General features: G+C 36.7%; 1 protein-coding gene across 1 annotated transcript in view; it reads left to right on the plus strand.

Annotated features, from left to right (window-relative positions):
* The window catches only part of ARB2A (ARB2 cotranscriptional regulator A), a 427,333-nt gene that overhangs the window by 394,760 nt on the left and 5,983 nt on the right, over positions 1–26,590 (plus strand). The window lies entirely within an intron of this gene.

Below are 26,590 nucleotides of genomic sequence, written 5' to 3' on the forward strand. Positions count from 1 at the left end.
TACCTACTTGTGATCTCTGTCTGTCAAATAAATAAATAAAATCTTTAAAAAAAGAAAGAAAGAAAGAAAGAAAGAAAGAAAGAAAGAAAGAAAGAAAGAAAGAAAGAAATCCTCCCTTGTGGGGTGCCTGGCTGGCTCAGTGGGCGGAGTGTGCGACTCTTAAACTTGGGGTTGTGAGTTTGAGCCCCATGTTAGGTGTAGAGATTACTTAAATAAAATCTTTAAAAAAAAAAAGAAAGAAAGAAATCCTCCTTTCTGTATGTCACTGTGCACATTAGCACACTGATACCTCCAAGCAAGGCTGCAATAAGGAGCTTTCCTTTGAACATAACCTTGAATCAACAGCTGTTGGTAGCCCACAAAGCCAGCAGTCCACAGAATAAACTTTAAGAAAAGTTAAATGTTGAATAAGCTAAACAGTAAATGCAGTAATTATTATGCCAATCATTATGCCACTACGCCAAGAGACATGGAACACAGTCCTCTCCATAAAATATATGTAAAATTATTGGAAATATACAATCTGATAATTTTCCTAAATGTGTTCAACCAATTTCCTAGAGATCCTTCAAAATAATTCTTTCCTAACTGTGACAGCAACTGATATTATAATGAAAGATAACAGAAATTCAGGTCATTTTTTTCATGTAAGAAACTGTACTTTAATAAACGATTGAATTTATTTTATGGTACTAAAAATTATCATCCCAATTACTAAATATTAGTTTAAATTGGTGATTTCAAACCAATGTAATAAGCATTTCTACTTGGAGGAGAAACCAGTGATAGTCAAAACTACTTTTTTCCATTTCCTCTTCTAAAACCAGGAGAAGAATGAAGAACATTAATTCATTTAGTCCTATCAGACTAGGATTCTCCAATTACTTAAGAGTTATTTAAAACTTTTGAGTGAGGCCAGTTTGGTCCCAGACTGTATTTGAACATCAGATACCTTTTGAATCAACTCAAATTAAAAATACTACATTTTCTCCTTTTATTCTTGGAAAACATTAGGTACATTGCCTGTTTTTGTTACTTCATTGCCATATATTTTGTTAAAATGTCAGAGTTTAAATTATTATTATATGCCCATTAGTTCTGCTGCCTTGGGATGTAATGACTCATATTAGTAGTCTATGTAATAAAAAGGGTTGGTGAGTTTTTACTGAACTGTCCTTTTGGGACTATAATTTTTAACATTCTCTGGGAGCTTCGCAAATCCTTCAATGATAAAGTGCACATACAGTACTGTCTTTATCATTGACAAGTTGTTAAGAACCAGAACTGTCTATTACCTGTAAATGTTGAACATAACACCATGTTGATCTGACAAATTCCTTACTTGGAGAGTCACCAAGAATACATGATTAGAATGTCACCATCTTATAAGCAAATAAGGTGATTTTATAATCTTATTAACAGTAATTTTAGACTTTTCTCTGCAGTTTAGTAGATGAGTTCATCTTTTTGAGATAGAGTTACCAAACACCATCCAATTAATATAGACATATTCTTTTGCTAAATTTTAAATCATTGAGAACTTATGAAGAAGAAAAAGGGCAGTGTAGACTAATGAGCTATAATCTATCTCCATAGATTTTTTTTTTACTTGTTCTTAAACTTCACGTAAATGCCATTTAGAGCATGTACTTTTTTGTTTGGCTTCTTTTACCTGAGATTCATCCAGATTATTATATATATCACTAGGTCATTCATTTTAATTACTAAGTAGTATCCATTTTATGCATATATCACAATTTTTTTTAAGATTTTATTTGTTTATTTGACAGAGAGAGAAAGATCACAAGTAGGCAGAGAGGCAGGCAGAGAGAGGGGGAAGCAGGCTCCCCACCAGGCAGAGAGCCCGATGCGGGGCTCCATCCCAGGACCCTGAGATCACGACCTGAGCTGAAGGCAAGAGGCTCAACCAACTGACCCACCCAGGTGCCCCGTATATCACAATTTTTATATCCATTTTATATCCATTCTCCTGTTGATGGACATCTGGGCCATGTCTAATTTTTTACTATTATGAATAAAGCTTTTTTTAAAGATTTTATTTATTTATTTGACAGAGAGAGAGAGAGAGATCACAAGTAGGCAGAGAAGCAGGCAGAGAGAGGGGGAAGTAGGCTCCCCACTGAGCAGAGAGCCCGATGTGGGACTCGACCCCAGGGACCCTGAGATCATGACCTGAGCCGAAGGCAGAGGCTTAACCCACTGAGCCACCCAGGCACCCCTATGAAGCTTCTATGAACATTTTCTTAAATGCCTTTTTGTAGTCATTTGTTTTCTTATCCATTGGATCAATAGCTAATAATACAAGTGCTAAGTCATGACGTAGATATATATATACTTTATTAAAATCTACCAAACATTTTTACTGAAGTGACGATACCATTTTGTAATCCTGTGAGAGCTCTAGTTGAGTTGCTGCACATCCTCACCAACATTTGTGTTGTAGCTTTTCTTTTAGTTTGAATTGGAGTAATTAACCCATTTAAATATTGTGTAGCTATTAATATCATTATTTATGTCTCCCCTATTTGTCCAGGTTTTCTTGTCCTTTTTTTTTTTTTTTGTATTTTAATTGCTCTAAAAGTCATTTTAGTATGCCTTTTTGTGTTATTTTTTAATGGTTGCTTTAGGGATTAAGTGTTGTTCTGTGCATTCTTACCATAGTCTACTTAGAATTAATATTATACATTTTCATATAAAATGTAAGAAACTTACAACATTGTAATTCCATTTATCCTTCTATCCTTTTATTGTTGTTGTCATGTATTTTATTTTATTTTAAAGTTTTATTTATTTAAGTAATCTCTACACCCAACATGGGGCTCAAACTCACGACCTTGAGATCAGGAGTCACATGCCCCTCTTGGCATATATTTTAAATCCATGTACCCTAAAACCATAAAATACATTTTTATAATTTTTTCATTAAAGATTCTATCATAATAAAAAATAAATAAATAAACAAATAAATAAGATTCCATTGTATACTTTTTTAATTAACAGAAGAAAAAATGGTCTTTATTCTTTGCCCTTATGTTTACCATTTCCATTACTGGGCATATCTTGTAGATTACAGTTTTACCTGGTTTTCTTTCCCTCTAGCCTACAGAACTTCCTCTGAGATGTATATCTTCTAATGCAGGTCTGCTGACCACAAATTCTCCCTTTCATCACTTACCTGAAAATGTCTTTATTTCACCTTTTTTTAAAATATTTTAATTCCAGCATAATTAACATTATTTCACTTTAATTTTTTAATAGTTGTGAAAGGTTCATTTTTTTTAATTTTTTTGTTATGTTCAGTTAGCCACTGTATAGTAGTACATCATTAGGTTTTGATGTAGTGTTCAATGATTCATGAGTTGAATATAACACCCAGTGCTCATCACAATATGTGCCCTCCTTAATACCCATCACCCAGCTACCCTATAGTCCCCTTCTCTTTGAAACCCTCAGATTGTTTCCCCAGATTCCTAGTCTCTCACGGTTTGTCTCCCTCTGTAATTTCTCCCTCTTCAGTTTTCCCTCCCTTCCTCTATGCCTTCCTCCGTGCTATTCCTTATGTTCCACAAACGAGTGAAACCGTATTATAATTGTGTTTCTCTGCTTGATCACTTTAATTTGTAAGAGATGTTTTTTCCTGTTTGGAACTAGTGTTCTGGGTTGATGAAGTTGTTTTTTTTTTTCCTTTCAGTTTTTTAAAGTTGTCATTTCATTGTCTTCTGACTTCCCTTGTTAGTGATGAGAAATCGATAGTCCTCTGTATCATTATTCTGCTATATATATATTGTGTGTTTTTTACTGCTGCTCCTTTCAAGATTTATTTTTTAATCTTTGAGTAGTAGTAGTCTTATTATGATGTGTCTATGTGCTTTTACTTTTATATATCCTATTCAGCATTTGGTGGACTTCTTTGATTCATAAATTAATGTTTTTCACCTAATTTGGGATTCATGGATATTATTAATTCAAATGTTTTTCCTTCCCTATTCCCTTTTTCTTCTCCTCTGGGACTCCAATTGCACAAAAATTAAGTGGCTTTATGTTGTCTCACAGGTCACCCAGGCTTTGTTTCTTCCTTTTTTTTTTTTTTTAACCATCTTTTTTCTTTCTGTTCTTCGGCTTGGATGATTCCTGTTGATGAGTTTTCAAGTTCACTGAAGCTTTCTTCTGCTTTCTCCAGTTGGGTATTAGTCCGTCCAGTGAATTTTCCTTTCAGATATTATATGTTAACAGTTCTAGTATTTTTACTTGGCTTTTTTCCTAAGGTTTTGATTTGTTTGCTAAATTATCTTTCACTCATTAGAGCCATTTCTTTAAGTTCTTGAACATATTTACAATAGTTGCTTTAAAGTTTTGGTTTGCTAATTCCAATGTCTGGGTCATCTTTCAGTCCATTTCCATTGTTCTATCCCACTACCCCCACCCCTTCACTTTGGATCAAAGTTTAAGCTTTTTTTTTTCTTGCGTATCTAGTAAGTTTTTATTATATGGACATTATGGTGTGATTGTTGGGTTTTGGGATTCCGTGAATGACTGAATTTCTTCAGATGTGATTTTGTACTTTCTTATGGTGAGTTTTCCCCTTAGTTTTAGGGTAAACCCTTAGACCTAGCACATTATCTTTAATCTTTCTGGATTTCACAGTGGAAAGACCAAGTGTTAATCCAGCTTCTCTAATCTGACAAGACTCAAACTCAAAACTTTCTCTTTCGTGGTGTGCAACAGCTTAAATCTCTGTTCGTCTTATTCAACTTCAGTTGTAGTCTTCTACCAGCTCCTTGGAGTCTTCTCCCTGCAAATACAGTTCAGAATTCACCTGAAAAACTGAAAGTAATTTGTACACAGATTTTGAACTTCCCCCTCTGGTTTACTCCTTATTTTTACCTCCCAGGAATTTCCATTCCTGGTTTCTAGCTGTTCTGGTATCCCAACTCCATCTCTGGACGCTTCAAGCCCATAACTGCAGCCTTTTGCTTGGATTCTAACCACCCTCTACCTTACAGAAAGAATTCTTTTGGGTGAAGAGCTACCCAGCTATTTGAAAGGTTTAATCTCCTTCAGTTTCTATCTGCTTTAGGTTGGTCTTCAGTGCCATCAAATAGCTGTATGTTAGAATTTGTCCAGAGTTTATCATTGTTATGGTTAACTGATTACTAGAACAAGAACCCTCAGTATGATACTTCTTAATGTATTTGTATTGAAATATGGTTAACTTTTATATTCTTTAAGTAATGCATTTTGTAAACCAACAAATATGTATGCTTATATATAGAAAAAAATGTCTGAAATAATATATTCCAGTTTGTTATTTCTGGTTGGTAGGATTGCTGGTAATTTCTGTGGGGTTTTTTTTCTTTTTACTTATTTGTGTTTTCTACTTTTTCCTACAACAAACGTTGGTTAAACAGTAAAATCCTTTCTTTGCTCTCCTAGGCAAATGGTTTATTTATCATTACTCTTTATAATATTTATTATGATTCTTTATAATCTTTGATACATTTAATATTACAATTTCACTAGATTAAGTGTGTGAAATCCTAGCAGTGTGTATCTATATGGCAAACATTTCTTTTTCTGCTTTTAGGAATACAGAAATTGGGACAAATCAAAGTTAAATGGCTTATCTAGAATTTCATGCATATTGATAGAGTAACCAGAAATAGATCTTAAATTTTAAGTCCCTCAGTTCAGCTGTGTAAACTATTTCTAGGCCATTAGCAACAATGTATGCAGTTAATTCCATATTTTCTAATGGGTATGAAAGAAAATTGTCATAGTTGACTATAAGCCTCAAACATTTTAGAAACTTGACTTAGTCACTGATTTCAGTCTCCTCTCCATCAAATAAATATTTTACTAGATTTCCTTGCTAATAGAATACTTGACTGATTTTTTAATTTTTAATTAAGATAACCTTCCAAAAGCTAACAAGAAAATCCCAGGAAAGGCATGACTTGAAATAGGAATTTTCTTCTTTCTGAATTGCAAGCTTCTTTATAAAATGGAATCAAATGGATATTTGTTACTCACTGGTAGATATATAACCTTAAACAGGAATATTTTAATCATACTCTTATGGTTTTATGCAGATAATTGACTAAAAATATCAGACCTTAGTAATGGAATTAATGTTGTCATTCTAAAGTTTCAAATTAAAACCAAATGAAACTGTCTTTTTAAACATCTGTAAAAATGGATGGAAATAAAAGGAAATAATTATTAAACCTTCATAGTTTTCATTCTGTGATCCTGGACTAGATTCTGTACTAGACAGTAAAAGTGCTGTATGGACAACTGGCAAAATTGGCAAACAAATGGTAGAGTAAAAAAGTATCCTATAAATGTAAAATCTGAATGTGATAACTGTAGTTGCGTAGGAGAATTTCATTGTTGGTAGGAAATACATACTAAAAGGCATGTTATTAGCAACGTACTCTCAAATAGTTCAGAAAAAAATTGTATTTGTGTATATGCATGTGTATGTATGTATACAAAGTGGAAGAGTAAATAATGAAAACAAATATGACAGCTATTTTTAAAAATGGAAATCTGAGTTAAAGGTATTTAGGAGCCAGTCGTATTATTTTTGTGACTTTTTTGTGACTCTGAAGTTATTTTTAAAACAAAGTTTATTTTTAAATTTAATACTTCTGGGTTCATGTTCTTAGCATACATTCAAATCAGTGCTTTTCATTTCTCAATCTAAAACATCAGAATCATATCACTAAACATAATTTATCACTGAATTTTATGATATTTTTAATAAAAGAAAATTTGGAACTTGAACTGCTAACCAAAAGAATATCTTCATGTTTGAATTTACCTGCAAAATAGTGATGATCTTAGAAACGTAGAAATAGAGAAAAAATACCGACTGAACAGAACAATTTTTATTAAGAATGACATAGTTACAAATGAATTTTATTTCCAAAGTTGTTTTAAATGATAATTGTTCATAAAAATATCCACTCAAATTGTGTATGTTTTTTACCATATGTAACACTGTAATTAAGCATCTGTCAACATTTCTAGCGGTTTTAAATTTGTATAGTCTTGCTCTGGGGACTAAAACTTCACTACTTAAATGGTTTAACCAGAGACTTCATTAAAAAGCAAGAATTTTTTTCTTTCTTTTTGATAGGTTACTGAATAATACAAGAATGACTGTCACTATATAGAGTAAGAAATATGGAGATTATTTTTCCCCTTGTGAAAATCTAAAATAGTTTTAATCCCCAAGTTGTTTTTTTTTTTTAAAGATTTTATTTATTTATTTGACACAGAGAGAGAGAGATCACAAGTAGGCAGAGAGGCAGGCAGAGAGAGTGAGAGAGGGAAGCAGGCTCCCTGCGGAGCAGAGAGCCCGATGCGGGACTCAATCCCAGGACCCTGAGATCATGACCCGAGCCGAAGGCAGCGGCTCAAACCACTGAGCCACCCAGGCGCCCCAATCCACTGAGCCACCCAGGCGCCCCAATCCCCAAGTTTTAACTTGCCTTGTAAGATTATTCCAGTCACTTTTAGGGTAATTTTTCAAAGCAAAGCGTTACCAGTACTTCATAATGATACATCTTATTTGTCTTATTTTGTAATTTGGTAATTTTTTTATAATTTGGTAATTTTTAAGTATATAATACTCTTTAAAAAGAATTTTTTAAGTCCAGAATTATGAATATTAACACTCACTTTTAATGAAGTTCTTTTTTCTAGAACTGCTTTCTTTATAACTTTAATTTGTAAGAGACTTTTCTGAATAAGTTGGGTATTTCTCTGTGGTCATAAAACTTGAACTCTTCTATTTAGGTCCAGTGTAAATCTGAAATAAAGCACAAAGTAGGGCGCCTGGGTGGCTCAGTGGGTTAAAGCCTCTGCCTTCGGCTCAGGTCATGATCTCAGGGTCCTGGGATCGAGCCCCACATCGGGCTCTCTGCTCAGCAGGGAGCCTGCTTCTCCCTCTCTCTGGCTGCCTCTCTGCCTACTTGTGATCTTTCTCTCTCTCTGTCAAATAATAAATAAAATCTTTAAAAAAAAAAAAAAGCACAAAGTATTACCAGTTATAAAGTCAATACAGTGTTTTGAACTGCAGGTATAAAATACAAGTTTAAAATTGAAGCAAAAATCAGTCCCAAAATTTCAAAAAATGTTCTCTAATAATTGTACATACTATATGTCAGTATCATGTGGATTGTATCATCCCAGATTCTTAACATTTTCACTATTTCACCTTTCAAGATGAGAATCTAGATTTTTACAATTCAGCATATTTCGCTGAGGCCATACTGCCCTTCATCCTTTTGGCTGCTCTTTCATGTGAAGAAGAGATGTGAGTTATATAAAAGTGAAAATGTTGCTTTCTGTTACAAGATTTCTTTTACAACATTCTGAAAATCTTGTAAGTCTACAACAAGCTTATTGCACTATGTAGGAAAAAAAATTATTCTTGTTAAAAATACTGCTCTAGAGTGGTTGCACAAAAACCTCGTGTTTAGGAAATGACCTATTGATTGGCTGTCTAAAGTTAGAAGCACTGACCTTGAGGCTTTTTCTCCAATAGGTTTGCATTTATGGTTTATGAAAGATTGCTATCCATAGTCATCTGAGAGCAAATGCTCATCTTCCCTCAGTCAAGACACATTCAAGGTACTTTTTTAGCAAAAAAGATAATGATACGGATATAAAGAAAGAACAGATACACAGACTTTTTAAACATACTGGGCTAACCTATGACATTAGTAGTTATTTCTCTACTGAATTAGCTGTTTTCATAGCATATCACTGTGGCATGGGTCATCATTTTATTTGGTGACATGGCTCCTATGTTAACTTCTCTGTTTAACACCCACTTTTAAAAATCTAACCAGGAAAACTGGGCCTAAGATGCCTGTGGCTCAGTTGTTAAGCGTCTGCCTTCGGCTCAGGTCATAATCCCAAGGTCCTGGAATTGAGCCCTGAATCAGGCTCCCTGCTCAGCAGGAAGTCTGCTTCTCCCTCTCCCACTCCCCCGCCCAGTCAAATAAATAAATAAAATCTTTAAAAAGAAAAAAAAAAAAGAAAAAGAAAACTGGGTCTTACAGCAAGTTTTCATCTGGCTTTAAAAGATTAAATTCATGAGGTAATAAGGAAAGGAGAAGCGTGTTGATGGAAATTAAATAGAAAAATGCATTAAATGTTTGCATTCTTTTTTGCCTGTGGTATACTGGTTACCTACTGGTAAGAAGGTGCTTCCAGTTTGGGCTATTCTTTTGCTGAAGCATCCACATAATCTAATCTTATCCCCCTCTGGTCAACAGAGGGTAATTGTGAATGTTCCTGAACCCTTTACAAGATCCAGTCTGTACTGTGATATGTAGAGAATATTTATCCTATAAAACTAGGTGAATCATTTAGCATTCAAACCCATTCTTTGATCTAGTTGAGCTTACCAGCTCAGGAAAAGAGTATGAAAGTGGAAAAAAGAATCTTGAACCAAAATGTCTTCTTAAAGTCTGCATTGGCATACCAGCAATACTCTCCTTTTCCCACGTAACCTACTGAAAGGAGAAGTAACGCAGTAGGGCTCATTACTTTAAGAATAAAGTAAGAGATCAGCTGCCTTAAACTGGAACCAGGTATTGGCTTATACCCTAGTAACCCTGTGTTGTAGACCTTAATAGTCTGTCATTTGGACTCCACTCTTTCAATGGATATTTATGCAGAGGCTTTTAGGTGTCAGGCATGGCCCTAGGCAATAGGGATAAAGGGTGAACAAAACGAAGTCCCTGCCTTCGTAGAGTTTATGTTCTTATTTACTGGCACTGTGACCTTTCGCAAACACCGTAACCTCTTCAGACTGCAGTTTTTCACCAGCACAACGAAGGCAGCACCTTCTGCTTTGCAAAAATTATTCCCAGGTTTACATGAACTAGTGTGATAAGGTGCTTGGTCTGATACCAGGAACAGAGGAAATAGTTAATTTTAATTTTTACTTTTTTTTAAAAGACTTATTCCTATATTTGAGCGAGAGAGAGAGAGAAAGAGCACGAGAGAGAGGGAGAGGGAATCTGAAACAGACTCCGTGCTGAGCTCAGAGACGGAGGTGGGTCTCAATTCCACAACCGGGAGATCATGACCTGAGCCAAAACTAAGAGTCAGATACTTAACTGACTGTGCCACCCAGGCACTCCTTAACTTTTGTTTCTTAATGATGATAATAGTTACTAGGAATACATATTATACCCATACTACAACTTAAAACCTCCTAGCTTAAAAATGAATTTTTAAAATCCTCCACATTCTGTGGGCTATTTTTTTTTAAGTACTAGGCCCAGCATGGGGCTTGAACTCATGACCCTGAGACCAAGAGTAGCATGTTCCACCGACTGAGCCAGCCAGGGCACCCCTCTATGGGCTATTTATTAGTAATGATATGTAGCTACAATAATACCTAAGCTGAAAGTTTTACAGACGTGCTCTCCCATATAGGACCTTTATATTTACTTATTCATCAGTTAAAATGAAGTGAGAATTTTTTTTTTTTTTTTTTTTTTTTGAGCAAATCTTGGCCTTTTCTCCCCACAGGCACTCCCTTAGCCCTATTTCTTATAGAGGAAATATCTGTTCGGGCACCTAACCTAGTTGGACTTTATAACCTCTGGGGTAGATATAAAAGCATATTGATGACCCCAAAATAGCAAACATAATGTCATCCAAGTTCTAGTAAGGAAATTAAAGTATTACCAGACAGCGTGAGGGCAACTCCAGACTTGGAGGTTGAAGGTAACAACCTCAGACTTTCTGTTGCTCAAATCTTACTGGGCAAAAATATAGAGAATACAGTTATCAAAAAAATAATGGCGTCGTATAAAGGAGATACAGTACACCCATTCCTTTAGATGGGATTAATTTTTCTCTTGAACAAGCCAGACTATTACAGACTATCAGGTCACCTGAAACACATTATTTGCATGTCCTCTGGGTGATTTCTCCCAAGTTGCTCTGTAGTGTTGTAGCATAAGTCTTGCACTAAGGACATAAGTGTAAAAACAGCTGTTCTTCAAACCTGGTTTGCTTTTACCACCTAGGTACAGTGCATCATCATCAGCTGTATAACCTTCTTTGTATTGGTTAATAGGAAGCTATTTTTGGTCGTCCTCCATCAGTTGTACAGTTCTTTGTACTAGTCGGCCTCATGTATTCATCTCACCTTCTCCCTGCCTTTATCCTGTTTTTCTAACTCCTTTTACCCTTCACTCCTTTTTCTTCTCTTCTGCTATAACCTATATATACAAGTCATCTCAGATGCTTTTTTCACTAACAGATATGGGTAAGTAACTATTAAACAAGCAAAAGTAACTCTGCTACTATTTTCTTACATAATGACATTATTAAAATTTTTCACTATTAAATAACTGTAAAGGCACGTAACTTTTAACCCCTCTTTTCACAATTTGTAAATGTATTTTTCTAGTATATGGGTTTTAGCATTCTTTATTAATGGGACTCCTAACGCACTTTTGTCTTGATAATGTAGGTTTTCCTTCATTTGCAACTTCTTTTAAAAAGGGAAGTTTTCCCCGTCTTCATTTTTCTACTAATGGATATAAATTATTGACCTAGAAGCTTTGAAATCTGACTAACTAAAGACATCTTATTTTCAATAATCAGCATCTTTCTTTTTACTGTGTGGATTAATCCTCCACCTTTGTTAACCTTGCAAGTGGATCCATGGGCTTTTTCATCAGTATGACTTTTTAAATTTTGTCTGTGGAATAGAAGTAAAATAATAGATTCTCTCACCTATCAATGATACCCAAAGGATAGATTTTATATTCTTTGGGAAGTAATGCCTATCCATTGCTACTTTAACAACAAGTAATAATTGTAATAATTGTAATAATTATTATAATTATTAATATTATAATTATAATATTATAATTATTAAATATTATAATAATTTAACAACAAGTAATAATTGTAATAATAACAAGTAATAATTCTCACCCTGATTTTAAAATACTTGGGGGATGGGGAGCCTGGGTGACTCAGTCAGTTAAGCACCCAACTCTTGATTTTAGCTCAGGACATGATCTCAGGATCCTAGTCTTGAGCCCCACTCACTGTGGAGTCTGCTTAGGATTCTCTCTCTTCTGCTCTCTCTGCCCCTCCCCCAGCTCAGAATCTATATATAAAATACATAAATAAAATATTTAAATAAGTAAATATTGCGGGGGTTGGGGGGAGCCTGGGTGGCTCAGACAGTTAAGCATCTGCCTTCAGCTCAGGTCATGATCCCAGAATCCTGGGATCCAGCTCCGCATCAGGTTCCCAGCTCAGTGGGAAGCCTGCTTCTCCCTCTCCCACTCCCCTTACTTGTGTTCGCTCTCTTGCTGTGTCTCTCTCTGTCAAATAAATAGATAAAATCTTTAAAAAAAAAAAAAAGTAAATACTGGGGGAAAGGACTTTCAATTATATTTATAATTAAATTGTAATTAAATTTATAATGTTACTTAGAGCCAATATACAAAACAAAGAAGTGGGAATAATATGTACTTGTCAAATTCTGTAACACATGTAAAATATATTCTCCATCCATTACAGCATCTCACACCTCAATTAAAAGTATCTACAAACCTAGGGGCTCCTGGATGCCTCATTCAGTCAAGTATCCAACTCTTGATTTCGGCTCAGATCATGATCTCAGGGTCCTGCTTCACTGGTCATGGAGCCTGCTAAGATTCTCTCTGTCCCTTTGCCCCTCCTCTCTCTCTCTCTTTCTCTCTCTCTGAAAGGAAGAAAGAGAGAAAAAGAAAGAAAGAAAAGAAGGAAAGAAAGAGAGGAGAGAAAAGAAAAGAAAACAAAAGAGAAAGTTTTTACAAACTCAGAAGTAAATTTAATTCCTGAGAAGAAGTTCCATGAGCAATAATGAAAGATTTCAGCCTCAAAGTCCTCTGGACAGTTGCACAAAAATCTATATGGAAAGCCCAATTAGAGTTTTGAGTGTTTTTAGGATAAAGTTCAGTATAAGTGCAGTAAGAATTACAATTATAAAAAATTTTCATAACTCTTTCTAGTAATTATTAAGCCATATCTTGTTCTGTTCAATCTTTATTGTAAATCAGTCCCTAGTGGAACTTATTTTAAGTGCTCATGAATCTTCCCTATCCTGATTATCTGAAATATTATGTGGTATTTAGTAATCAGTCCTGTCTAATATGTTTCCATGTCATTTTCTAAACTAGTCCATAGTAGGAATTTACTATGTTTATTTATTTGTGAATATCTGTATTTAACTAAAATCAGTGCATCTTTATCTTAATGGAAGATGTCATTCTTTATGTATTAATCCTGTTGTGTCAGTAAGTTCAGGATCCTCTAAAGATTCCTCCCATGTACAAGGCAGTTGCATCCTGGGATTTTTTTTCCTTAGATACTCAGAGAGGAAATCTTTGGGGAAGAGAACTAGTAAGGAAATTAAAGTATTACCAGACAGCGTGAGGGCAACTCTAGACTTGGAAGTTGTTGAAGGTAACAAAAATAGTCTATTTCTACATTACTAAGTAGGATGAAAAGAAATCACATTGTTAGGAACATAAGTGACACTCTAGAAGCTGTCAGTATCTGTTTTAAGGTAAGAGAAAGCTTTCATGACCAACAGTCAGTAACTAGATGACATTACCTGACGGAGCTAGGTGTTTTTTAAGTCTAACATCTAGAAATCAATAAAAATAGAAAATGTGGTCATTTTGTGCCAGCTTTATATTATTTATAATAATTTGCCTTATGTGATATTTTACTCATCTCAGTAGTTAGTGGTATAAATACATTTGAGGGTATTTTAAAGGTTTCCCTTAATTTATAACTGGTGGAAATAAAAGCTATAAGAATAAGAAAGGAAATGAAGTTTTTCACATATGATATGATCATTTATATAGAATATATTCAAAATCTGTAGATAAATCTTTTGGACAAAATGTATAACTTAGCAAGGTTGCTGGATACAAAATCATTATACAAAAGTCAATTGTATTTCTATATGCCAACAATAAGTATTTAAACAATACAATACAACAATAAGTATTTAAAGGTCTATTTATGGTAGTATCACCAAATATGCAGTACTAAAAAGTAAAGCTAAGAAATATATCATGTTTGAAGATTCAGTCACTCAGCACAGTAAAGATGTTATTTCTCTCCAGATTGGTGTACAGGTTTAACATAATTCCTGTCAAAATCCCAGCAAGATTTTTTTATAGATATAAACTTCTAGAATCCCCAAGACCACTGTCACTTCTTTTTTTTTTTTAAAGATTTTATTTATTTATTTGACAGATAGAGATCGCAAGTAGGCAGAGAGGCAGGCAGAGAGAGAGGAGGAAGCAGGCTCCCCGCGGAGCAGAGAGCCCGATGTGGGGCTCGATCCCAGAACTCTGAGATCATGACCTGAGCCGAAGGCAGAGGCCTTAACCCACTGAGCCACCCAGGTGCCCCTCCACTGTCACTTCTGATACCAGTTGCAACTTGGTGTCCCTAAGACTACCTTCAGGTTTGATCATTTGCCAGAAATACTCACAGAACTCACTGAAAGCTGTTCTACTCACAGTGACAATCTAGTGTAGCAGAAGGGTACATATTAAAATCAGACGAGGAAGAGACACATAAGACACAGTGTAGAAAGTTCCAAGGATGAGTTCCCAGTGGTCCTCTTCAAGTCAAGTCACAAACAGTGCTGTCTTCTTTTAGCAACAGTGTGTGAGAAGACACACAGAGTATTGCAAATCAGGGAAGTTCACCTAAGCCTTGGTGTCCCAGTTTTTCCTGGAACTCAGTTACATTGACATGGTTGACTATCTGGTGGTACAATGACTCTGGAAAATAGTGGGGCAGTTTCTTTAAAAACTAAACATGTAACTAATATATAGCCACTGTGTGCACTCTTGAGCATTTATCCCAGAAAAATGAAGATTATTGCACACAAAAATTTGTCCATGAATGTTTATAGCAGCTTTATTCATAATAACCCAAAAACTGTAAACAACCCAGAATAGTTAAACAAACTGTAGTACATCCATACCATGGAATACTACTCAGCAATATAAAGGAACAAGTTCTTGATACAAAACAATCTGGCTAAATCTCCAAAGAACTAAGGTGAGTGAAAAAGCCAATCCCAAAATATTATATACTGTATAATTCCATGTATATAACTTCCTTGAAGTGACAAAATTATAGAAATGGAGAACAGATTAGTGAGGGAGGGGCCGGCAGAGAAGTGACCGGGGCTATAAAAGGGTACAGGAGTTATATTTGTGATGATGGAAATGTTCTGTATCTTTACGAGACCACTCATATTATAATATGGTTTTATATGATACTACTATTGAGGAAAAGTATAAAAGGGGCACTGGATGAATCTGTTATTTCTTACAAGTGTTTATGAATCTAATTATCTCAAAGTAAAAAGCATACTTAATAGCTTAATTAATCTAAAAATGAAATTCTCTATGGAGAAAATGATAAAGCCTCATTAAGAAGCATTAAAAATGATCTAAAATAGGGGTGCCTGGGTGGCTCAGTGGGTTAAAGCCTCTGCGTTTGGCTTGGGTCATGATCTCAGGGTCCTGGGATCGAGCCCAGCATCGGGCTCTCTGCTCAGCAGGGAGCCTGCTTCCTCCCCTCTCTCTCTGCCTGCCTCTCTGCCTACTTGTGATCTCTCTGTCAATTAAATAAATAAAATCTTTTTTAAAAAATGATCTAAAATATATAATATATATTGGTCATTGATTGGAAGACTCAGTATCGTAAATATATCAGTTCTCCCCAAATTGGCCTATACGCTTTAGTATAATTCCAAATATTTTAAGGGACTTGGGCAATCTATAATGATTACTTTACTGTGTCCTCCTTCCTCTCTGCTTTCTTCCTCCTTCTGTTGGCTGCAAAACAAACATAACTGCTTTTGAAAGACTGACAAAACAATACAAAGGATGGCGGGGTTACAAAAGTTCACATAGTAGTTTATCTATGTATTCTGAATACCAGTAGCACTTTGCTGTCCAAATTCATAAGTTTTTACTGCCCTGATCTTCTGTATGACTCCTTTTCCCTAATTACAAAGTGGGAATTATTGTTAAGATAGTGCAAAAACCACAGAAAAGGCTTATGATTGTATGCTTTATTATATTTTAATAACATTTAATAAGCATCAGTTTTCTGGTGAATTCTGTTCCAGGCAGTTGTTAATATAACAAACATCTATTAATCCTCAACCATGATTTCTGGCATAAAATTGTTTGAAGCATTACCCCACACCACCAAAGGATATGGAGATAAAGCAAGGTATTTTTCATACATGAAATAACTAGTTAAGCAAAACAGGTAGATGACAGTATAGTATACACTATATACAAAATACCGAAACATAAAGGGAGTAGCTACTATGGGGTAAAGCTAACCAAAGACAGCTTATTAGAGGAGTAAATATTGAACTGGATCTTAAAGCAATCAGACATACATCTTCTGAAATATTTTACTATTTTAGTGTCCTATTAATTTGTAAATATTGACTATATTTGTGCAAAATGTCTGTGTGCCTTTGGCCTGTTACAACTTTTCTTAACTTTAGATTTCCTACCTGTGAAATGAAACTGTTGGATAAAATTTTATCCAGAGTCCTTTCCACGTCTTTGCTTTTATATTTGGTATGTTTCTATCTGCATCTAAATTTAGATCAAGCCAACTACATCTTGGGAATACAAGCTCTCGAACAATTACAGTTAAAATTTTCTAAAAGTTCTCAGTTCTGACACTTACCTAAACCCCTTTTTGATGCTAGCAAATTGTATTTACTAGATAAGCACAACATTTTAGCTAAAGAGATCTGGAAGATACTTGAGTATTTGTCAGTGCTTATCAACTAGGCGCTAATGGACTGTGGATCATCACCTCATCAGTTTTTTGAAGAGAGCAAGAAAAACATTGTACTTCCTTCAGCTTTTAGTTATAGAGTATCCAACTGTCATTATATTCCAATTTTAGAGAAATTTCTTTCTTAACTCCAAAAGCTAACATATACTTCAACATAAGGTATATTTATCAATCTGCATTAAAAATGAGTGAAGTTTGACCGCAGCCTCTTCAGAACTTTACAATGATAATTTCTTCTCTGGCTGAACTTCAGAATCACAGATGTCCAGTCCGTGAGATTCTGAAAAGTTTTTAAAAATGTCAGTTGAGCAGGGCCTGGGAGGATAGGGGATACTTATAGAAGAATTGAGAAATAAACTGAGAAAAGAAGCCTGGAGCCAGATAATAGAAAACTTTAAGGAATTTCTACTTGATTTAATAGGTTATGGAGAACTGTTGGATATTTCTGAACAGAGAAAGAGGCATATGACACAAATGATACTTTAGAGTTTTTCATCTGGTAGCAAGTCAGGTACAAAATAAAGGAGAGGTTGAAGGCAATGAAATGAGTTAGGAGAAAGTTTCAAAAACCTAAATGATGGGTCATTAAATCTAGAGTGATAACAGAGGGATTGGAAAGGGAGAGGAGATTGGAAAAACGTTGCGGTCAAGATTTGGTAACTGGATCAGAAGACCACAAACAAGGGAGGAGGAAAAATGAAAGATGGCTGAGAGGCTTTGAGCTGGAGTAGTTAAGAGAATGTTGTGTCCATTCATAGAAATGAAGAACTCAGTGGAAATGCCTGTGTGGAGAGTAAGCCCAGCAGTTTCCTCTGGACTGCTTGCAGAAATGCAGTGCTGTGACAGCATATTCTCCCTCCCAGTACCTTCCCACCACACACAACAGTGCTTCTAAGGGCTGAGAAAGCAGAGGTATCAGCATAAATCACAAGGGCAAAATTGTTAGGGAAATGCTTTTTGTAGTTCAACTCCGTTTTGTATTCAGTTCTTGGAAATATTATTTTATTAGTCTCTTTCAACTCTTATTGCATATTACTATTACTATATCATTAATTTATTTATGTGAACTAGCAGTAAGGGGATTTTATACTCCGAAGTGTGTAGAAGAGTGTGCCCCGGAGAATGCTCTAGAGGTGGGTGGAGTCGATAAATGCAATCAGGATGAATGTAGTCCTTCATTCTAACTCCCCATAATCCATTCACCATTCACTTACCACCTTGTATTCTTTTTTATAACACAAGTCAGATTTCATTCTCCTCTGCTCAAAACTCTGCATACAGCCCCTTCACTGCACTTGGAATAAAATCCAAACCTTTCACTATGGCCTTCGATACCTCCTATGGCTTGGGGGCTGCCCACCTCTGAATCGTCTTCTACCACTTCCCCCTGACCCACAGTGCTCCAGTCACTCTAGTGTTTCAGTTCCTCAACTGTGAGAAGCCCTTTCCTCCTCAGAACCCCTGCTCTTGCTTTCACTCCTCCAGAACTCTCTCGGCTGATGCACTCTGCCCCCAGACCTTTGTCTGCCTTGCCATTCAGGTCTCAGGTCAGAAGTCTTCACCTCGTCTAAATTGATGACCATCTCCCCTCATCCTACCTCATATGCCTTCCTCTTTCTCTTCACATCCCCTTGTGGTATTTTCTGCACAGTGTTCTGACTCTCAGAAATGGTCATGTTCGCTGGTTTACTTGTTTATTGTCTGCCATTGGCACTAGCATAAATTCTATACGAGTGGGGCATTTCAACATCGTGTCCACCACTGCGTCCTCAGCCCCAAGAAATAGTGCCTGACATACAATAAATACATGTATGAATATATAAATTAATCAGTCACAGAATCTCTGGAAAAACTATCTGTCCACAAAATATATTATTTAGGGGCGCCTGGGTGGGCTCAGTGGGTTAAAGCCTCTGCCTTGGGCTCAGGTCATGATCCCAGGGTCCTGGGATCGAGCCCCGCATCGGGCTCTCTGCGCTGCGGGGAGCCTGCTTCCCTTCCTCTCTCTCTGCCTGCCTCTTTGCCTGCTTGTGATCTCTGTCTGCCAAATGTATAAATAAAACCTTTTAAAAAATAAAATAAAATGGAGTCCAGAAAATAGATAGATAGATAAAGAGAGAAAGAAAGAAAGAAAGAAAAGAAAAGAAGGAAGGAAGGAGTCCAGTAAAGCTCTTCGCTGATGATTGTGTTAGGAATAATAGAATTAGGAACCTATACTTACAGAAATAACTATATTTTTGGTTCTGTGCATTCCTTTGTTCAGGGCTCTATTCTCTTACAATCCCTTAGTAAAGTTACTTTGGAAAATGACAAAGGAAAACTGGTAAAAGGGAGCATTTGCCTCACCTAGGTTCAAATTTTTAAAGGGAAACAGTATCCCTGGAGGTCAGGCCTTATGGCAACAGTAGGAGTAGTACATGGGACAAGAATTAAAACCAAAGAAAGCACTTCTACACCAGCTATCTGGGTTTGATAGGCAATTGAAGCAATAAAAATATAATTATTCATTTTTTATTGGTTAGTCAGTTGATTAGAAATAGAGGTCTTCTAGGTTTAATGCCAGAGAACCACAGCTACTGCAGGCTGTCTACTCTGCCTAAGAGTAAGTCGGCTGCCCAGAGTTGTTTCCTGGGTCTTAAGATGCCCTGTGCCATACCCACCCCCCACTTCACCCTCCACCCCACCTCCAGCTCCTCTTCCGAAGATGAGAGATCTAGAAAAGAAGCTGAAAGAAAGGACAGGATGCCCAGAAGCTGCAAGTGACTCAAAAGTTTCTACCACTGAGTTTCTGTCTTTGTTTCAGCCTGTCTCTTATTTCTGGTTAAGCTACAACTTGCCTTCAGGCCTCAACAATTTCAGCTTTAACCAGTATTACATTTTCCATACAATGGAAAGAGATTTGCCTATTTCTTACACAATTTAACAAGACAATGCAACATGTTTAGTAAGCTACTCTGCCTTTCCCTCACACAGTCACAATGAACGGTCCACCCCACTCCATTTACCAACCCCCAGCAGTGGCCGAGTCTAACACTTCCAGTTTCTAACTTGGGAGTCTCCATTAGGAGCCCTTCTCTGTCCAAATATTGGTAAGTTGTGGGGGGGAGGGGTGGATAATGATGTTCTCCTTAGAAGGTCTAGAATTCATTTTAAAATGAATTTTAGTAGTTACATTTTATTTCTTTTTAGAAGGCACATTATTTTTCAGTGCTCTGATATTTCTCTGATTCTTTATAACTCTAAAAATAACTGCTGGTGAGCTCATAAGTTCATTAGTTAATCCCAGTGGGACTCAATAATGCATATTACAGACCTCTTGATTTTTATAAATTAGATTTTCTCAAGAATTCCCTTACCTGTTATTATCAACATAGCTATATTGACAGGGTCTTCATTACTTCCTAATTGCCCATATTCCTTTTTCTTGTTAAAGATCAATTTTTAAAATCAAACCTTGTCATTTTGAAGGTATCATAGACATGTTATCTTGTTAATATTAATGTTTCATATCTTTCTAGGTTTTTTTCGTCTCCCCCTTTATCTTAGGAAACAAAATTGTTTCATTACCCATTGCTTTATAAAGGAAAACTTTTTGTGTGTGAGGGAGGGAATTGGAGATTGTCAGTGAGAGAATAGGGACACATGCTAGTTTCCCATGCCCCAAAACAAAGACATAAAAATTATATTTTGTATTCAATAGTGACTCTGTCAACAGTTACATTCCCTATTCCAAACCAGACCGTAAAATGTAAATTATGCATAGATTGTTGAAATTATTCCATGACCTTTTGGTCTAGGACCGTGTAAAATAAGGCGACCAGCAATAATTAGAATAGCAAATAGCTGACCAAGAAATTCTTCTAAATTATCTCTTTGGTGAGAACTTAGACTGTCCATTATTATACTAGTAAACCTCATCTCTGGAAAATTGTATGTGTGTGTGTAGTGTCTGTGTCTGCAGTGTGTGTATATGTGTGTGTGTGTAATATCACTTGAAGGATGATTATTTGCTTTCCCAGACATTTCTTCACTTTATTAAAAGATTCGTTGAAGAGGTAAATAACCCACTTCTTCCTTTAAAGAAATTCTATTTACAGAAATTCTATTTACATATAAGTTTTTAAGACATCTACGGCGTAAAATGAGGTACAGCTTCAGACTAGTCTACATCTGCCAAAGTAAACATCAGGATTTTGGCTGCTAACTTACAAGCATGTTTTGGCATAGTTTTTGCCCAAAAAAATGTAAGCACTAAGATCAAGTGAAGAGGAGTGTGGACAAGGCAGACTTGTAAGAAACAGTTGGATTGAAGTCATCACAGGAAGAAGTAAAGAGAATAGACAAGACAGAAGATACAGCAATGTTTTCTTCTCTCTTATCCTATTCTTTGAGCATTCCACTCTCAGTGCTATTTCCAACTATTTTTTGTTTAATTTCTAAATGCTATTATATAAATGTAGCCTCCCTCTTTCTCAGTTCCATTACAAGACACTTTTTTAAAATATATAGTCTTTGGGGAAAACAAATGACACATTTTAGCAATTTGATCTTTCTCATATGATATACAGTCTCATACTTCATACTTTAAGTTTCTGATCCCTTTGACCATTTGTGCTATCTTTACCACTTTGAAATTTGCTACAGTTCATTTTTTTTTAAACGGGTATAGGTAAAGGATAAATATTCAATGTAGTATTTTATGGAGGATCTCCTGTCCCTGCCTTTTGGTTATTTTGCAGTGAATAACATCATTGACAAACAATATTTATGGAAGAAACATTAAGAGAAATAAAAGGCATTCTCTGCTCTGTATAGGCTAAAAGAGACAGAGTAGGGTTCAGATTATAGGGAAAATTAATCTATAATATAATTTTAAAAAGAATTAACTATTCATTTTTATTTAAGATGACACTGATCATCTAAATACCTCCCATTAAAACAAATATTACATAGTGCTTTTATTATCTTGAAATTAATTCTAAAGATAACACGATCCACCTACTTAGAAGATAGCTAAATTATTATAACGCTCTAGTTAACACATAGAAGGAATAAAAGAAAAGTAACTCATAATAAAAATAATATGTATATCAGCATTTTAAGTGCTCTAGAAACTCTACATAAGAAGGCAGAATATAGTAGTCAGTTACTTAGTCCTGTACATAAAATCACCATGGATTCAACAGCTACAAATGTAGGCTGATGCAGGTGTGCTTATTGGTGACTCAACTTTCATGGGCAGTGATACTATCAGTGATGAGATTTTTTTCATAGGATAAACCATTCTTGGTAATTATATAAACCACTCTTGCTTATTAATATTCTGAACAACATAAAGTACAAAATCCCTTCCGTTTACATGGTAGTCGGATTCCTAGAAAATTCTGTGTATGTTCAAATGATGCCAAAAGTACTTGGAGAGTATTTGTTAAACACATTTAAATTCTAATCCCATATAATTATAAACAGAGTTTTCAACTACATGAATAGCTGGTGGAACGTTTGCAAACCATGTGGGGGGCACCTGGGTGTCTCAGTCGGTTAAGCATCTGCCTTTGGCTTAGGTCATGATCCCAGTGTCCTGGCATTGAGCCCAGTGTGGGGTTCCCTGTTCAGTGGGGCGAGTCTGCTTGCTTCTCCCTCTCCCTCTACCTCCCCACCCCCAGCTCGCTCTCTCAAATAAATAAATAAAATCTTTAAAACAAAGAAAGGGAGGGAAGAAGGGAGGGAAGGAGAGAGGAAGGAAGATGTGTGGGGTGCAAAACAATTCTTCATTGTGCTCTACTGCCTTGCAAATTGCAGGTTTTCCAGCTTCCCTGGCCTTCTTCTAAATGCCAATAGTTCTTACCAACCATCCTGACCACCAAAAATATCACTACAAATTTCCCAAATTCCCCAGAAGCCACTACCATGCCCATTAAGAATCACTCATTGAGGCTGAACAAAGGCACTTTTTTGTAATGAAACACTGAGACCCTGTACTTTTTATTTTGATACTGAATTGATTCCATGGATTAGGAAACTGAATTTGCCCCCAAAGTGAATTATCCAGAAAGAACAAGACTGCCAATCTCAGAAAGATACAAAAATCTTCCCCTGTGAACATGGTGTGTATTTAATATGGGAAACCCTTTACTCCTATATGGGAACCTCTCTAGATTAAGAAAGTGGGGGTCTGAAAGTGAAAACAAGTTCATTGTCCCTAAAAAGAGGAGCTTTTGATTAGTGTAAAGTTGTCCTAGAGGAAAAACTAAAAATCATGTTTATATCCTTCAAATAACATGGTTAGTTTTGTTATTTTGAATGATTTTCCATATTACCTACACATCATTGCAGTTTATCAATAAATGGATGCTTTTTTGACTAGCCTGAATTTTCCACTTTTATGGGCTAGTGCTTCTGTCCTGATGGAATCATTTCTCCTAAAGTGGTGTATTTTTTAGCTACTAGAAAGCTGCTCTCAAAAGTTTCCATAATCTAAGCATTGCTATGGGTAGATATTCATATTAATTTGTAAATATTTTCATTGAACTTTGGCTCTGACTTTTTGAAAAGGATCTCCACACATGTTCTTGAAATGTATATATGTAGCCCCAGGTGGATATGCAATTACCTAACTTCCAACTGCTATTTTAATAAAATTACGGAAAACCTATTTCAAGGGTGCCTGGGTGGCTCAGTGGGTTAAGCCTCTGCCTTCGGCTCAGGTCACAATCTCAGGGTCCTGGGATAGAGTCCAGCATCGGGCTCTCTGCTCAGCAGGGCACCTGCTTCCCTCTCTCTCTCTCTTCCTGCCTCTCTGCCTACTTGTGATCTCTGTCAAATAAATAAATAAAATCTTAAAAAAAAAACTTATTTCCAAAAATTCTAAAAAGAAAGCCATTTTTGTATAAAATATTCACTTTACTACTCCTTAGTTTAGGAAGAATTCTCCTACCCCTACTCAGTTCTCTGTAGTTCAGTTTCTAACCCACTTTGCTTATTACCTTTACTCCCACCAATCTCCCTCCCTCTGACAGAACACACATTCTCATTATCTGTACTCTTAAATTGCAGGGGTAAATGTTGAGAGCCAGTGCAGGTACTCAGTTATCTTAGGGACTTTGGTCTTTTCAACCCAGGACTAATCAAGCAGAGAGTCATCATAAGCTAAATCTAAAAAGCTTTTGTAGTGATTTTATCACCAGGGAAATTTGTTCATCCTTCAGAAAGATTGTCACCAGGAAAGAAAAAAATAAAGGAGTTAAAATTGCTTCAGACCATTGACTCCTTAGGTCCCTCTAGATTCCTAGATTGAATTGGTTTTCAAGGGGTGGGAGGAATTATGAGAAGAATTCCCTGAGAAAGCTTACAAATTGATCATAGCCTTGGTAACACTAGTAAGTGTAAGTGTGATCACTATGGAGGAAATGCCAAATCAGTCTGGAAGCATGGGAAATGAGAAAGGAAAAGAAGACAATTAACACCTTTTTTTTCTTTCTTTCTTTCTTTTCTTATTGTTTTTGGGGATGTGTGCTGCCATGTAGTATGCATCTGAGAATAGTCTTTCAAAAGGAAGAAATACAATTGGTTTTGCAGTATCTTATTATAAGTGCAATTAGTTATTGAAATGAAACTAGATTTGCAAGCACCATAGAAATAGGAACAGGAATTTCATAAACCTATCTAGAAACTAGGCCCCTTTCAAACATACCCAAAGTAGGTTTGTCTGAGCATATCTAGAACTGCTTACTTGGGCTTGGAGAATATAAATGCCTCTAAATTCAAAAGAATTCTTTAAGATTGTCAAATGAATAAATCAGTGAAAAATATAATAATAAATACCTGGGTGTTACATATATTTTTTTTAAAGAACTTGAAAGTTTGCACACTTATTGATGAGGGCAGGCATATATAAAGAGAATTTTTCCCCCCAAAATTCTATGAAGACTTGTCAAAATCAAGTCAGGCCCTTTAGGATTTGCCAGGATAAACCTATACTAATCTCTCTCCCCCAATGAGTAACATTGAAATTTGCCCAAAATGGGTAAGCAAATGACCTCATTTTTTAATCTGAATACAGTAGTGTTGGAGGAAATTTCTCAAGGAAATGACTTCAACACTAGATCGTTGTTCCCAGGGCAGGTTCATAATGCCAAATTGCAGAGGAGAAGAGGATAGAAAGCATCCTTGTGAGGGCACCCATTAAGAGAGGGATTCTCTGGTAGGACCAGCTCCCACATCTTAGTCCCATGCACAGACTGTAGCTTTCTGCTCTCTTGTCGACTGCAGCCATAGCATCCTTATTGTTGTAACTCCCAGATTGTGATACTGTCACAAAACTGTTGCTAGGCAACAAATGTGGTTACCAGGTCTCAGCGAATAGCTGAAGGGGAAAGCAAAGTGTTGCACCATTGTAGAGTAACCATAGCAATGACCTACTATTACAGACTAAAGAATTATCATTAACAATGTTAAAGTATCAGACAGAGGCCCTGAATCCCAAGACTTCCAGGCAGTATCTCTCTGCATAATTGAGTGATCTAGGAAGAGATTTCAACTGTTTCAAAGCTATTTACTCATTATTTCTATGGTAGAGTCTTCGTTATTATTTTTATTTTTTAATTAAAAAATTGTTATGAAGAGACTGGCAAAATGATATGTTATCACAAGGAGTCGAAACCGATTAATATCCTCATCTGTTCTTATGACTACATCACTGTTTTTTTGTTTGGGTTTTTTTGTTTGTTTGTTTTGTTTTTTGCCTGTGTTAAACTGAAGGGAGGTTTGACTTGAAAAGCACTGTACATCAACAGAAAGAAGCTGTGGTAAAATAAAATAACTCTGTAAAGTGACAAACTAAACCTGTATTTTCTAAGTTGAATTCCTCCTGACAAAATAGGAGGCCTAGATGCTCTTTTTGTACTCACTGCTAGGAAAGACTTTTTTAGCTTTTCTAAAACTGGCCCCTAAAATCTTTTAAAATGTAGCCTCTTAGGGCAGTTCTAGGCACAGTCTCTTTTTTTTTAAAAATCTCAACCTTCTGAAGCATCCCATATAATTTGGTCGCGGTGACCTCGCTGAGACAAATTATGTCTAACGGACGGCTTCCGAGAGAGGCAAGAAAAATACGATTTGTTTTATTCTCTTGGGAAGCGGAGAAACGTGGGTGCTCCGGGATGGGTGAAGATGCCGGATTCCGCGCGCAGGGGAAACCAATCCCCGCGCGCGCGCGGAGCCTGGGGAAGTGGGTGGTTTCGAAGCGGGAGAGGGAGTGGCCCTTCCCTCCGAGCGCCTCGATTGGCCCGGAGGGGCTGAGGCCCTGGGGCCGCCTGGCCGCGCCTCGGGCACCCCGCGGGGGGTGTCCCAGCCGCTTCCTCCCCCTCAGGGGCGGGAAGGGGCCTCGGGCGGGAGGCGGCGGAGGTCTCCGGCGGGCCGCCCCGGGCGCCGCGGACGGAGATGCGCGTTGAGCGGACGTAGCCAGCCCTCCGCCGCGGGGGCAGAGTGAACCCTCGGGCACAGGTGTGGCCTGGAGGGGCCGCGCGCGGGGCCCTGCAGACGCGCGGCGGCTGCAGAGCCGGCGCCGGAGCGCGGGGGACGCGGGCTCCGAGGGCGGGGCTCGGGCTCCCGGGGCGGAAGGCGGGCGGCCTGTGCCTTGGCACCGAGCGAGGCCACCTCGTAACCGAAT

The sequence above is a fragment of the Martes martes genome (genome assembly GCF_963455335.1).
Source record: "Martes martes genome assembly, chromosome: 5".
NCBI classification, from domain to species: Eukaryota; Metazoa; Chordata; class Mammalia; order Carnivora; family Mustelidae; genus Martes; species Martes martes.